General features: G+C 33.1%; 1 non-coding gene across 1 annotated transcript; it reads left to right on the forward strand.

Annotated features, from left to right (window-relative positions):
- Positions 1-5,764: 5,764 nt before the first annotated feature.
- LOC143204369 (U6 spliceosomal RNA) lies at positions 5,765-5,867 on the forward strand. Its single transcript, XR_013007595.1, has one exon. It is a non-coding gene; the product is annotated as a U6 spliceosomal RNA (small nuclear RNA).
- The last annotated feature ends 7,313 nt before the right edge of the window (positions 5,868-13,180 follow it).

The raw sequence follows: 13,180 nt of genomic DNA on the forward strand, positions 1-13,180 counted from the left end.
TGGTAACTCCATATCAAGTTCATTTACCAAAGCTACACATATTGATGGGATTGATGAAGCAATTTGTAATATCACTTTCCCAATATAGAGATTACTTTTAATACATGGTTTCAAAGTTTTCAGGCTTCTCGGAAGCAATAGTGAAGGAAGGTTTATTCATCGGACCAGGCGTTACATGGATTATGGCTGATCTATATTCGCATGCATAGACATACATTCTCAGTAATCTGGGAAATGATGCGAATGGTATGACTAGCTCAATAGTACGTTATTGCCGCCCTAATCATAACAGAAGCAGGTAATCTGTGTTCTCCATCCATCTTTTGAGGTCTGCCATACATAAACCACCCGGTCGTTTTTAGAAAGAAATGTAAACGATGATTCATCTGACCATACCACATTCTTTCAGTGTGTATTACAATTCTTACATTATTAGGCTGTGGTACGGTATAATCTACATTCCACATTCTTAAAGTGTCCAGTTTAGCCAAGTTTTATGACCGTTGCACCATTCATTTCGCAGCTTAGCATTGGATTCCGTTATAAAGGGTTTCGTAGTTACAAACCTTTCTTTGTGGAGCTTCCGCCGCAATGATTTTACCAAAACAGGATTACTCAAGTGAGTCTCGAATTGTGCCATAGTTTCTGCAGGGTGAGTTTCGCGGGTGATGCTTTACCATATTTTGTGTATGCTGTTTTCATTACAGACGCCCCCGCTAACGGAGCACCAAGAATTTGTGTTTGTTTCTTTCGAAGTGTGAAAAATAATTACATTGCTTTCGACCTACAAGACTTGTCATATAAACTGAACAGTACGTCGCATTATTTACGCGGAAACAGTGCTGCAAGCACGTAACGAGATATACCCCCTGTATATAGAGTGATTTTCTTTGCGTCATCGATCGTATATAACTTTTTACGAGCGCAATCGTTAAAAATCCACTTTGACAAAACACCCGAAAAGGCGTGCGTGTCCCGCGACGGCAAATTGCCGTGGAGTTACGAGGATCGGTGGAATTTTTCGGAGAGTGTCGACGATGGCGCACCGGGTGCCCTCCAGGTTGTTTACGGTCCTTCGGGTGTGTCGTCTTCTGACTGTTACGGTACAGCAGTCTTGTTAAAATATTCTTTCGCCCTGCGAATGCAGAGTTCACGATTGATATAGAAAGACATCTCAATAAAACATATTTAGTTTAATATTTTCAGTTTAAATATTAACTTCTTATTCAATTTAGATACTCTATCATGAGCAGTGTTATCCTTATTAGTTTAATTTATAATACTAATTTGTTAAAAGAAATGCAGAAATACAACACTATACGATATCAATATAATATAAGATGACTTCTTGGGTTTGAAGCATTTATCCTCAAACTACAACTGATGATAAATATTAAGCTAGTTCTTCGTCTGCAGTTAATTTTTTTTCTGTCGAATATTTATGAAAACTCTACTTTTTGCCAGAATAAATTGTTTAAATAATTTTATAGTAAATGCTATCGTAGGGATTATGATGGTGTTAGCAATATTTATCTGTGAAATAAAATACTAAAAGTATCAATATATAGCTTGTTCGCCAAATTTACCTTTTCTCGGAAAAATTGAAACGAAATTCATTTCTTCAGCTATACATTTGATGGTTCATTGAACAATCCATTGTTTAATGCCACTAATTCTGATGCTACTGAAATAAATGAATGTGAGAAAATTCTTATAGTGTAGTGCTTCTATTAAATTTTAATTTTATAATTATACAGATCCGGTGCTAAAATTACCTTATGCATTTTTTACACTCCCACCGTCGTCTCGCCGAAGACGATTTTTCACGGGGCCTCCCACACCTCTCGTTAAGATAAGGCATCTGGAGTGAACGTGCGAGGTGGTACCCCCGACTAGCGCACATATATATTAACGGGCGTGGTCCCATATTGGTACCCCGAGGCACCCCATTAATAAAATGTTGACGCGCAAAACTGCTACCAAACGCTGCATATAAATGAATGAATTAATGCATTTTTTGACGCGATATTTCAGAGGTGGGGTACCGAAACCTGCAAGGCCCGCGGCTCTGCCCGACTTACCATCTCATGTTTCAAATGACAGCTATATATACATATATATATATATATATATATATATATATATATATATATATATATATATATATATATATATATATATACGTTTGAGTTTATTATATTCATTTTAATTCTTATTTTTGTATTAAAAAAATAAATGCTGAAAATATATCATGTCGTATGTGCACATATGCTACTATTATTAATTTCAACTATGATGAATTTAACACGAACGCTTTTAAATATCTAGAGAATCTATTGGAGCTAGAACATTTTCGTTTTTAAGTGTATAAATGTTAAAAATGCAACCTGTCGTATGTTGGCATATGGAAAGATCACTTATTCTGCTATTATTATTTTCAAATACATATGTATACGTATATACAACTTTAATATGTTTAGTTGCTGTTAGTCTCTGTTGTAGCTGGAAAATTTCCATTGGAATATGGAATTCTACTAATATTATTCTCAACTTTGTGTTTAACTCTGCATACATTTTTAATGTATATATATATATATATATATATATATATATATATATATATATATATATATATATATATATATATATGTATATGTATATGTATTCTGGCGTATAATTTAACCGTTTTAATTGTCCGTTCTACAATTTTTACAATAACATTTTAAAAGTAATTATGACATACCTCAATACATTTTTGTGTTGAACAAGTAAATAAAATGTTAACACACACAGACTTCGTCTGCTTTCAATATAATTCAATAATTTCAATAAAAGAAAAAGATAGGAACTTAAGATATCACACAACACTAATGAAATATGAAAAAGTGAAAAGGGCTATCGATAATTTTGATTATATTTGCAAAGAAATATGTCGTGTTTTCAATTAGGTTGCAGTTTCTTTTTATATATTTATGTCTAATAATTTTTTATTTATACACATATATTACATTATTTTTTATTTATTTATATTGTATATATTTACATTATACCTATATACTAAACAATAAAATGCAGGGAAATGGCGTCCTCAGCAACTTCCTGCTAAGACCACGCAAAACAATTCTGAAATTATATGTATTAAGTTAATACTCAGTATAGTACTCTGTATCCTCATAACAACGAATACAACAGAGAAAGAATTATCTACTTTGGTGGAGAGGTTACGAAAATATGCGCGGACATATATTTCAGTTATTCATTTTAATTTAACATATGTGCTGAAATGTCCGATGCCTAACACTTAGATGGCGCTAGTTTTATTGCATTCGCGGCTTTTTCAGTTAGTACTCGCCTTCAAAAGTATAGTTAAAATGATATTCTACTCATAAATTTGTGACTTATTGTGCTAAGAGTGACACTACTTCTGTTATTAAAAAAACTTGATCCAGAACATTTTTGTATTTTTATTTTACACCGCTTGGTGGGAAAACATACCGTTCACGCGAAGCAATGACTTATGAGGACTACGGTTCATCAGAAACAATAATAAAACGATAGTTTGCTGATTTCAAACGTGGTGGTAGATACAACCATGTTATAGAACGCTGTGTGCGTCCAAATGATGTGGTAACGCCAGGAAATAATAAAACATTTAGAAAATCCACAAAATCCTTTGAATAATCGAAAAGTGAAGTTGCATAAATTAGGTTCTCGGCTGGAGTTCCACAAGGTAGCGTCTTAGGACCTCTCCTGTATTTTCCAACAACAAAAGAAACATTTCTTGGAACCTTTACTGACGACACAATTATTATGGCAAAAGATATATATCTGCGTAGGGCAATAGAGAAAGTGCAAGTGGCAGTCAACAAAATCTACAGATGGACGAAAGATTGGTAAATTTAACTTAATAGCTCCAAATCTGCCCACGTTAATTTTGCATGGAGGCGAAATAATAAAAAACTTAATTATATCACTCAATGGATGCCCGATTCCTCAAGCAGAATCAGCTAAATACCTTGAAATCCATCTTGACGGTAGATTAAATTGGAAGCATCACATTAAACAAAAAGCAAAACACATTAGAACCATAATAAAACAACTAGACTGGTTAGTTGTTTTATTAGGTTCTTCGATTGATTATCAATGCCTATCGCTATGTAACTAATGAATAATTGCACGATGACCTGGAAATCAAATGGATTTGCGAAGTTATCCAAGATTTCGCCTTGAAACACGAAAGAAGATTACTAAATCATACTAACGTGGAAGCAATACAACTGCTGGACAGCGCGCAGGATGTCAGGAGATTGAAACGAACAAAACTATACGAACTTATATAAAGTGTATACATTTAGGGTAAAGTATAGCTATAAGTTAATAATTAATAAATAATTTTAATTTTATAATCGAGGAATACATACTGATGTATTTTCTTGCACTCGTCTTGCTTGTTAATTAATCCAAGTACATAGGAAAAGTAGTAATAAATTACTTGTAAATTAAGATTGTACTAAGCGTATCTAATAAAGATGTTATAAAAAAAAATAAGTTGGGTAACATCATCAAGATATCAAAAGAACGTGTTGGTTTTATACCGCTTGAGCGTTTGACTATGAGAAAGCTCTGTTCAAAGTGGGTGACGCGTTTTCTCACTGTTGACCAAAAACCTGAATGTGTTGATGATACTGAGAAGTTTTTGGTCACGTTTAAATATAACAAACCGGAGATTTTGTATCGATAAGTGACAACATCACTCCGGAATCAAAACGATCATCATTTAAGTGGACAGCAACTGGTGACAGGCCTATTTTGAGGCCAAAGATGATAAATCGTTCTACGAAAGTAGTATTGAAATGTTGGAGCATTGTTGAATCTTTCCAACAATGTGTATCTTGATGGAGATTACGTTGATGATTAAAGCCATTTTTGAACAAAAATAGAACGCGCGCCCGGTGCTTTTCGGCCCATGTGTTATATAGATATACTAACGACAATGGTTGTTATATTTCTTGCTGCATGTATCATTTTCTCGTGTTCAATAAAATATCCCATTTTACAGTTAGATTATTTCAAAATATAATGCAATTCTAGTATTGTTTGTAACAATTTTTCTTTTCCTTATTATAGTATTTAGAGATACATGGTCCATAAGATACCCTGATGGCGCAGGACTAAATAATATCCTAACTTCAAAAGCGACCAAACGCTTTTACTGGACATCTCCGCTCTTTGATGCTCTATTGCATCAAAATCAGGGATGACGGGACTTTCTAAATGATTTCTCTCTGCGAGAAAACAGTGATTTCGCGGTGGGCAGCACCGAAACGTAATTTCGGTACGAACGACACGAAAGCGCGTACCGGCGAACCGGCATATCGATCAAAGCCACGGGGACCGGACCGCGAGAAATAATTATAGGGAGCGGTTTTATCATTAATATAATTACGCGCAATTACTAGCTGGACATAAATCGAGCAGATCGCGGGCACGTGTGCCCGGTAAACGGGCTTTTCTCGCGAAAAATCGGAAGAATTAGTGTCAGTGAGTGCCACGGCCGTGATTTAGGGCCAGTTCCGCAGGTGTATGGGCCACGACGCTCGAGTTACTGTTGCATGTAATTGGATTCCCGTTCCGTTGCTGCCGTTGCGCACTACGCGACAATTTTTGCTTCGTTCTTTCCGTTTGAATTTTCCCATTCCTCCTCTCGGGCTCTCATTCTCTTTCCTTCTCTCTGGCGCTCGCTGCGGCGGTACATAAGTTATAAAATATGAGAGGGATTAGAAAACAAAAACTGTTCGATTCAGAGAAGATTAGCATGACCACTGCACAGGGATGATAGGGAAAATCGTGAAGCGTTCCACATTTTTTTATATTAGCTTGCTTCCATCCATGGCCAACATCTATTGGAGCGCCGACAGAACTACACTATTGAACATTTGTAAGGCATTAACTCCCTCAAAGATCGAATGTGCAAGCCAATGATTCATCTCGACATTCTAAACCATTTTGGTTCTATATATGCACATACGACAGGTATTATTTTCAGCATTTACTTGTTTTTAAACGAAGATGTTCTAGGTACATAAGCATAGTTAAACACATTGCAGTTGAGAATAGTAATAGTAAAATTTGTACTCCTTTCATATATGCACATACGAGAGGATGTATTTTCAGCATTTATTTTTTTAAAACAAAAGTAATCTAGGTACTATAGATTATTTTTTATATTTGATTATATATGCATGTTAAGTACATTGAAATTGAAAATAGTAATAGCAGAATAAGTGCTCTTTCATATGTGCACATACGATAGGATGAATTTTCAGCATTTATTTTTTTGAAACAAAAGTAATCTAGGTACTATAGATTATTTTGTATATCTGATTATATATGCATGTTAAGCACATTGAAATTGAAAATAGTAATAGTAGAATAAGTGCTCTTTTCATATGTGCACATACGATAGGATGCATTTTCAGCATTTATTTTTTTAAAAGTAATCTAGGTACTATAGATTATTTTGTATATCTGATTATATATGCATGTTAAGCACATTGAAATTGAAAATAGTAATAGTCAAATAAGTGCTCTTTTCATATGTGTACATACGATAGGATGCATTTTCAGGATTTATTTTTTTAAAAGTAATCTAGGTACTATAGATTATTTTGTATATCTGATTATATATGCATGTTAAGCACATTGAAATTGAAAATAGTAATAGTAGAATAAGTACTCTTTTCATATGTGCACATACGATAGGATGCATTTTCAGCATTTATTTTTTTAAAAGTAATCTATGTACTATAGATTATTTTGTATATCTGATTATATATGCATGTTAAGCACATTGAAATTGAAAATAGTAATAGTAAAATAAGTGCTCTTTTCATATGTGCACATACGATAGGATGCATTTTCAGGATTTATTTTTTTAAAAGTAATCTAGGTACTATAGATTATTTTGTATATCTGATTATATATGCATGTTAAGCACATTGAAATTGAAAATAGTAATAGTAGAATAAGTGCTCTTTTCATATGTGCACATACGATAGGATGCATTTTCAGCATTTATTTTTTTAAAAGTAATCTAGTTACTATAGATTATTTTGTATATCTGATTATATTGCATGTTAAGCACATTGAAATTAAAAATAGTAATAGTAGAATAAGTGCTCTTTTCATATGTGCACATACGATAGGATGCATTTTCAGCATTTATTTTTTTTAAAGTAATCTAGGTACTATAGATTATTTTATATATTTGACCATATATGCCTGTTAAACTTATTGAAATTGAAAATAGTAATAGTAGAATAAGTGCTCTTTTCATATGTGCACATACGAAAGGATGCATTTTCAGCATTTATTTTTTTAAAAGTAATCTAGGTACTATAGATTATTTTGTATATCTGATTATATATGCATGTTAAGCACATTGAAATTGAAAATAGTAATAGTAAAATAAGTGCTCTTTTCATATGTGCACATACGATAGGATGCATTTTCAGGATTTATTTTTTTAAAAGTAATCTAGGTACTATAGATTATTTTGTATATCTGATTATATATGCATGTTAAGCACATTGAAATTGAAAATAGTAATAGTAGAATAAGTGCTCTTTTCATATGTTTACATACGACAGGTTTTATTTTCACCATTTATTTTTTTAAAAAGAAATTGTTCTAGTTGCAATATATTCTTCAATATATATGAGTGTGTGCGTGTTAAACACATTGTGGTTGAAAAGGTTTGAGAGCATTCTCTTCGGGCTTAACGCGGACAATGCCGCTCACAGATTCCCATACGGTATGGGGCTCGCTGATGAGACGACGACGTGCAGCTGAATCTGGCCATCGATGTCGGCGATGAATCGCGACCGCTGCGACGTACCGAAGATGCGGACCATTAAGCTCGCGTCTGTTTTTGCCATTTTAATTAAGAAAGGTAATGTTCGGTCGACATGTGGCCAGCGAGTGTCGTCGCGTCTAGCGGATGGCGCTGGAGCAAAAAGGCTCGCTCTTCGGTCCTCGCGAGTGCTCTTAGTGAGAAATGGGGCCTTGTGTCGACAGCCGACCGGCCGGGCATCAGTAGCGTCAACGTGTCAGCTCATCATTTTTTTCCTTTAAATTAATATGGAGAAATCGTCGGTATTATGCCTCCGCATAATTCGTCTTCGTCGTTCAAATCGGACGTCCAATTTTCCAGAATCGCGTTTTCTTGATTGGACTAGTCCTTTCTCTCTCAGTTTTGTAACTGCTATGTTAGCTATATATAGAGGTCGATTGACTTTTTCAATTATTATGGATAAGTTCCAAGAAAATAACTTAAAATTATATTAATATATCTTCTTAAAAGCATTGGTCTGAAGCAACTAACAACTAAGTACATAGAGATATGGGGCTGAAAGTAGTAAGGCGAGACCTTGCAGTTATATCCTCAAATTCGGTTTATTTATTTGTGTGATGATGTATTTACTTTATTTACATCTATATAATATTTGAAGTGTCTTGTAAACTGAATATTCAATATATCATATATCCACCATGATATTAATAGATCAATAATAATGGTACCGTTTTTGTATATGAGTACCTCTCAATTTTATTCATGTTTCACTTTTCAAATCACATGAATAATTAAATTTCATATCATCTGATGTTTGCATATGTAAGTAGAGAAGTTATTAAATGCAAAAGAGTGTGATAATATATATATATATATATATATATATATATATATATATATATATATATATATATATATATATATATATATATATATATATATATATATATATATATATATATATATATATTCTCTGTCTAATGTTTTTGGGCAGGTTTGATATCATGAACATAATTTTGATATGGAAGCGAATTCCTTGTAGATTTCTGTGTCGAAATTGACCTTTTGGATGGAAGATATTATTAGAAAAAGCCATATTGATATATCGCTTTTGATAGCTCAGTTCTCATCTGGTTTTGAGCCAAAGTATCTCTTTGATATTTGAATCGATTGTTGATTAATACAATCCATTTGCCTTGATGGACCGCTGTTTAAATGAGCGATTTTTTTCCTACTATTGATAATACAAAAGTGAGCATATCACTATGGAATATCAGATAAATGATACAAATCAAATCTTAATATGCTAAGAATTTCTAACAATTGACAATAATTGTAGTATACTATAAGTATGTGGATATATTATATTTGGTGGCTGCGGTTTTATATTACGTGTACAAATTAGGTCAAATTAGGTAAAATAAAACTGTCATTGTTACATGATGTGACCGTTATTTCTTATTATAAAAAATATAGGAAATATAAAGAGAAGAAGCTGAGCAGCGCAGTGTTACCTGAGAGACACTCGAGCAGTCGATGGTGGCACATTTGAACTGAACGATGGTCAGTAAGTGTATGATACAAAGTACTTTTTAATGATATCCCAGATCAATGTCTCGGTGTTGCCAGCTCTTATTGTTGTTTACTGCACGTCATTTTCAACATCTGGGATAGTATTTTGAAGTCTTCAATTCCAAGATATAAAATACGACATGCCTCAAAGTCGCTACGGTATCATTTCGATCTGACGTTCCTTTTATTATTTCATCCGTAAATGTAATGAACAAAGTTTAAGTATTCTCCTCGTCTGAATCTTCTCATTATCACAAATCATTATTTTTGTGATTTTTTCATTACGTTCCCGAAAATTCGAACGTTGGTATTTTTATAAACTTGTACATTTCATTGATTACCCGACAATAGAAACCGTGACGAATGATATAGTTGTTGTACTTAAGTTTTACACGTCATATAAAAAGCGAGGGGGAATGGAAAACATTCCGCTGGCCGTGGTACCCGACGCGCGAACCTCCGATTCAAACTCGCCGACTACGACGCTGCATTACCATGCACCGATGCGTAGAGAAACAAATGCCGAGCGTCGACGTGATGCGTGCGATAAAGGTTGTTGGTGCCCGCGCGAATTTATGTCCGATAATGGCCGTTCTGACGGTAGAAGGTCTTAAAATGAGTCGATTATCTCCACGCCGCTAACTGTTAAATGGAAACGTTTGCTGCGCCGTCGACCACCGTTAATAACTCATCCGTCCGCCGCCAGATGCCGCCGTCTGTGACGTCGTCGGCAACTCGGCATCTCCACGCAAAAATGCCTCCCTAATATCTTTATGGCACGTTTCAGTTTGGTGATGATGGACGATTTGACGGGCCGCGAGGCGATCAAAGAATCGGCCTCGAGTCCTCGGCGTGATTGTGGCTCATTTTGCAACTGCAACATTACTAACATGATCATATATATACTACTGTTTGCGGAATATGTATATGAAGCATACCAATACTCAAAACAGTAATAAATAATTATTGTGAATTAGAAAAAGGGATATTACGAAAATTATGAAGACAAGAATAGTAGAAAAAGATGGTCATGTGATATCATGTGATCATATGATATGATATGATCACATATAAAGTTATAAATAGTAAACTATGTAATAATGGTAGAGAAAGGAGAAATAGTGAAACACTTTAATATCAAAAAGAGAAAGAGTAATTAGTACACTAAATTTAATTGTCTGGGTCTTAATAACGTAAGTTAATTAGTTATTAATAAAAAGTTAATTACAATATAAAGGTATACTATAAGGAAATGGATACAATATAATATGTATCTCTTAATTATAACCTATTGTCTTTTCTTATAGCTTTATTTATTTCTACTTTATTCTATGATTATAGTAGTATAACATTTAAATATTTAACTATACCATTCTTATTGATCTAATACTTAATTAACTTACCTTTTAATTACTTACCTTTTGTTTTGCTTACCAGTTCTAATTCTAAACTATAGTAATTTTCTGCACTCACTCGGTTTTTTCTATATTATATCTTGAAATGGCATTTAATAATTATCTTGTCTATTTAACTGAACCATTTGTTCTCAATTCCTAATTCTATATTGTTATAATTAGGTTTTTCCATGTTTCTTTGTTTACCATCCCATTTCTAACATTTACAGCCTGTTGTTTTCTCTTATACCATTCTTTCACTTTATACTGTGATTTTACCAATACGAGCCTACCATACCTAATTTTAAATAATTAAATTTTACTATAGTAACACCTTTTCCATTTTTTATTTTATGAAATTACCAATCAGGGCTTACCATCCCTACGATTTCAGGTGCACAATTCTTATACTATTTACTATTTCTAAAATTTGATACATACTATCACACTAGTATTTCTACTATCTAATGATACTTCCGCCTTGATTTTCCTAGGACCTCTTTTATTATTCCAAAATAATTAGCTATAACTATTTCGCTTATAACTTTTTTTCAGTGTATATTTTAAATTGTTCACGTAATTGTACCTTTTATTACGCCTCAATAGCCATAGAAATACAAATTTAATCGAATTTAAGCTTGTATTGGAGCTACACAATATGCAACAAAGATAAATTTGCAGCTACTTCCAAAATACTGGTAGTTGTTGCTCTATCTACTTTTGAAAAGCATGAGGTTTATTGAGCTGCAGAAAATATATATGAAAATATCGATATTTTCAGTTAAATATAAATCATTAATTAAAATCACGAAAACTTTATAACAAATGCATTATACACATATTTTCTTGAGATACAATTCTACCACTAAAGAACTAACAAGAATATCTATAACAATATCGAACTGATAGTGGTAATGACTTAAATAATTTACACAACCAACAAGTGCTATGAAGACCAATTAGTATACAGTGAGCAGCAATGCCATAACAATAAAACTATGAAAAATATAATGAACACAACTGGACAAGACAAGATTTAAGAGCACCTACTGTAATACGAAACGACCTATTCATTTCAGTCATCTCTCATAATTTACTCCCACCGAAAAATGCGAGCGCTTGACAGAAACAGGCGAGAAATAAAGATCGTATTTTGTAATATAGTTCCGATCCCATATGATAAAATTGTTGATACAAAGAAGAAAACACGAGAGAGTTTCTCGATAAGAAGATGGGCCGGTGGCAGACATATATCAAGACGTTGATCTCAAAGGACCGCGCTGGACTTAATTGGATCAGCGTGAAGTCGGCCGGTTAGGGCTCGACCAGCATCTTTATTGCGCCGTTCGTCCATACATATGGTTCAATATTGTGAACTGGCTAACGATTACCGCTAGTAAAGCCAACGTTGAATGCGTCCTAGGTTACGCGGCCTACCCGCAGTGTACCCGACCGTCTACGAAAAAAATCTTTCTAGGTGGAGCTGGACATCAAAATCGAGACCTTATTAGCTCTGAATGTGGATAACGAAGAAACAGTTACACACTGCTACCATTCAGCGTCGTATAAAAGTACAGAGACACTCTCTTGAGAGGGTATTATTATAAAGGAATTACTTTACATTTTACAGAAACAGGGATGGTAAGCAAATACTGTTTCACTATAATTCATAATTGTATTCATACTGTAAGCTAATAAAAGCGTTTATAAAATTTAATGATAACTGATTTTAGGTATCTGTAAGATGGTAAATGAAATTGTTATATATTGTTTTAAGATAAAAAAAATATATAGAAAAAAAGAGTTAATATAGTAAGATTTAATTGTCAGAATTAGGGAGGGTAAGTAAAACGTAAGTAATTAATTATTAGAATGATAAGGACAGTAAATGTATTTTAGTATTATAAAATCACAGTATAACATACAGGTAGGATATAGTAAAAACAACAATGATAGCGATGGTAAGCAAAGAAATATGAGAATATCAACGGCAGGCTAGTAAAAGAGTGTTTACAAAAATTAAAGTTATATGATTTTAGGTAAATGTAAATGATGGTAAGGACAATAAATGATTTGTATTATTATAAAATTATAGTATAAAATATAGGTACAGCATATTAATAAAGAACGATAGGGATGGTAAGCAAAGAAATATGAGAATATCAATGGCAGGCTAGTAAAAGAGCAATGTTTACAAAAATTAACGTTATATAATTTTAGGTAAAAGTAAATGATGGTAAGGGCAGTAAATGATTTGTATTATTATAAAATTATAGTATAAAATATAGGTACAGCATATTAATAAAGAACGATAGGGATGGTAAGCAAAGAAATATGAGAATATCAATGGCAGGCTAGTAAA

The sequence above is a fragment of the Rhynchophorus ferrugineus genome, unplaced genomic scaffold (genome assembly GCF_030347505.1).
Source record: "Rhynchophorus ferrugineus isolate W39M unplaced genomic scaffold, kcgeb_rfMv2 rfM10, whole genome shotgun sequence".
Taxonomy (NCBI): domain Eukaryota; kingdom Metazoa; phylum Arthropoda; class Insecta; order Coleoptera; family Curculionidae; genus Rhynchophorus; species Rhynchophorus ferrugineus.